General features: G+C 32.9%; 1 non-coding gene across 1 annotated transcript; it reads right to left on the bottom strand.

The window, feature by feature from the left end:
* Nucleotides 1–3,361: 3,361 nt before the first annotated feature.
* Nucleotides 3,362–3,468, bottom strand: LOC122218781. Its single transcript, XR_006202111.1, has one exon. It is a non-coding gene; the product is annotated as a U6 spliceosomal RNA (small nuclear RNA).
* Between the last annotated feature and the right edge of the window lie 367 nt (nucleotides 3,469–3,835).

Below are 3,835 nucleotides of genomic sequence, written 5' to 3' on the forward strand. Positions count from 1 at the left end.
ATTATCTTTAATCCTAAACAGCGCCCTACATGCAATTATGCCTGGAGACATTAGGCAACAATAGAAACATGAAAAATTCTATACAAACTCTTTCAGAAAATAGAAGAGGAGGGAACACTTGCTAACTCATTCTATGAATCCAGCATTATCTTGATAACAAAACCTAATACATATTACAGGAAAAGAAAATCATAAGAAAAGAAAACTACAGATCAATATCCTTAGAATATAGCAGCAAAATTTCTTTAAAAAATTTTTTTTTAATTTGAGAGAGAGAGAGAGCACAACAGGGGAGAAGGGCAGAGGAAGAGAGAGAGAGAAAGAAAATCTTTTTTTTTTTTTGAGAGAAAGAATCTTAAGAAGGCTCCCATGCTTAGCACAGAGCCCAATGGGCAGCTCAATCCCATGACCCTGAGATCATGATCTGAGCCGAAATCAAGAGTCAGAGGCTCAACTGACTGAGCCACCTAGGCACCGCTAGAAGTGAAATTTCTTAACAAAATTTTAGCAAACTGAATCCAACAATATATATGAAGGTAATATATCAAAAATGAGTTTTATCTCAGAAATACAAAGTTGTTTTAACACTCAAAATAAAGATAATTTGCCACATTAATAGAAAATAAGATAATATAATTCTCTCTATAGATGCAGAAAAAGCATTTGAAAAAATCCAAAATTTATATATTAGAAAAACCTCACCACACACTAGGAATAGATTGAGCCTTTCTCAATCTGTTATAAAACATCCTAAAACAAACAAACAACCTAGAGTTAACATCATTCTTAATGATACAAGGCTTAATGCTTTCCCCTAAGACCAGAAAAGAGTCAAGGATGTATGTATGCTTTTACCACTTTGAGTTAACCATGTATTGACAATCCTATCCAATGCAATAACAGAAGTAAAAGATAAAAGAAGATGCCCAGATTGAAAAGGAAGAAGTAAAACTGTCTTTATTTGAGGACAGTGATTGACTAGGTAAAGAATACTAAGGATTTGCCAAAAAAAAAAAAAAAAAAAAAAAAAAGACTCAGCAATGAGTAAACAAAATTGAGAACACAAGGTCAATAAACAAATATCAATTGTATTTCTATACACTAGCAAGGCACAGCTAGAAGTTGGAATGAAAAACTAATACAATGATATCAAAAATGTGAAATACCTAGTAAAAAATTTGGCAAATACATGTAAGACCTGAGATTTAGAAAACGGAAAATCACATTGCTGTGAGAACTTAAGGAAGACCTAAATAACTGTAGATAAATACAATATTCATGGATCAGAAGACTCAATATTGTTACAATATGAGGTTACTCCATATTGATATATAGATTGAATGTAATCCTAATAAAAAAATCCCATCAGGAATTTTTAAAGAAATAAACTTACTCTAAAATTTGTTTGGAAATGCAAAGGACCTAGAAGAGCCCAAACTTTTTTAAAACTATTTTTTTAATGTTTATTTATTTTGAGAGCGAGAGACAGAGCATGAGCAGGGGAGGGGCAGACAGAGAGGGAGAGAGAGAAGCCCAAGCAGGCTCTGCACTGTCAGCACACAGCCGGATGCAGGGCTGAAACCTACAAACCATGGGATTATGACCAGAGCTGAAACCAAGAGTCAGATGCTCACCCAACTGAGCCACCCAGGTACCCCAGAGCCAAAACTATGTTTTTTAAAAAAGAAGAAAGTAGGGACACCTGAGTGGCTCAGTCAGTTGAGCATCCAGCTTTGGCTTTGGCTCAGGTCATGATTTCACAGTTCATGGGTTCAAATACCTCAACAAGCTCTGTGCTGACTGGAGCTTGGAGCCTGCTTCAGATTCTGTGTCTTCTCTCTCTGTCCCTCCCCTGCTCACTCGCTCTCTCTCAAAAATTGAATAAACATTAAAAAATTAATTTTTTTAAATTAGAAAAATAGAAGAAAGTAGAAAGACATACTACCTGATTTCAAGATGTACAAAGCTATAGTAATCAAGATAGTGTGGTATTTGTATAGAGATAGACTCATAGATCAATGGGACAGAATAGAGAGTTCAGAAATAGATCCACTTATATATTGTCTGTTGATTTTCAACAAGATTGCCAAAGCAATTCAATGAAGAAAGAATAATCTTTATAAAAAGCAGTACTGGAACAATAGTATAATGATATACAAAATATGAATCTTGGCCCTTACCTCTTAACATACACAAAAATTAACTCAAAATGGATTATAGACCTAATTGTAAAAGCTAAAGTATAAAACATCAAAAAACAACATATAAAAATTTTAGAATAGTGAGTTAGGCAACAGTTTCTTAAATATGATATTAAAAGTATGTCAACATGTAAAAGCATACAAACACGGACTGTAAAAGAGATTTTCATATAAACAAAGCTGAGCAGTTTATAACCAGTACACTTGCACAAAAAAGAAATATTTTTTTTTTGCTTCTTTTTTTTATTATTATTTTTTTATTTTTTAATATATGAAATTTACTGTCAAATTGGTTTCCATACCACACCCAGTGCTCATCCCAAAAGGTGCCCTCCTCAATACCCATCACCCACCCTCCCCTCCCTCCCACCCCCCCATCAACCCTCAGTTTGTTCTCAGTTTTTTAACAGTCTCTTATGCTAAAAAAGAAATATTAAGGGAATATCTTTAGGCTGAAAGGAGATTATACCAGTTACAAACTTAAGTTTCACACACAACCCTCTTTTACCCAATGAAAGAAACAATAAGTGTTAAGTTTATGGATATAAAATACTTTTTCTTTTTATTTCTTGATTTCCTTAAAAGAAAATTTATTGTTAAAGGGATAATCACCACAATGCATTGTGAAGTTATTACATACAAAAAAGGAAAATGAATGATAACAGTGGCAAAATGAAAGGGAGATAGATAAGTGGAAAGTTCTTACATCATATGTGAACAAAAATAACATTAATTCAAGGTAGGATAGGAAGGAAGTATATTGTAACTCTTACAGCAACCACTAAAAAATAAAGCCAAGAGGTAGAACAGAAAAGCAAATAGAAGAGGTAAAATGAAATACTAAAAATACTTAATTGAGCTAAAAATAGATGAAAAATAGGAGTAAATGAACATAAAAAACAAGACAAATAAAAACCCAAAAAGAAAGATATGGGCCTAAAAAAATTATATAATAATTACATTATATATAAGTGAACTAAATACTCAAATTAGAAGACAGAGAATGTCAAACTAGACTTAAAAAAAAAAAAAGTAAGACCTAACGATACGCTGTGTAAAAGAGATGCTTCTAATGCCACACTTTTTCTTTTCTTTCTTTTCTTTTTCTTTTCTTTTCTTTTCTTTTCTTTTTTTCTTTCCTTTTCTTTTCTTTTTTCTTTTCTTTTTCTGGAAGCTTCACGAATTTGCATGCCATCCTTGCACAGGGCCCGTGCTAATCTTCTCTGTGTCGTTCCAATTTTAGTATGTGTGCTGCTGAAGTGAACACTCTAATGCCACACTTCTAATTATATAGGTCAGAGAAAAAACATCGCAAAGAAAATTAGAAAAAATTTTTAACTGGTATTAAAAATATAACATACCAAAATTTGTCAGATGCAGATAAAGTAGTTCTTAGGAAAAAATAAAATAAAATAGAGCTTAAGTGACTATATAAGTGGGACACCTGGGTGGCTCATTTAGTTCAGCGTCTGACTTTGGCCGAGACCATCATCTTACAGGTTCATGAGTTTGAGCCCTGCATCGGGCTTTCCCTCTCTCTGCTCCTCCCTTGTGCTCTCGTGCTCTCTCTCTCTCTCAAAAATAAACATTTAAATGACTATATAAAAAAAGAAAAGCAATTTTTAAATCATTGA

The sequence above is a fragment of the Panthera leo genome, chromosome B1 (genome assembly GCF_018350215.1).
Source record: "Panthera leo isolate Ple1 chromosome B1, P.leo_Ple1_pat1.1, whole genome shotgun sequence".
Taxonomy (NCBI): Eukaryota; Metazoa; Chordata; class Mammalia; order Carnivora; family Felidae; genus Panthera; species Panthera leo.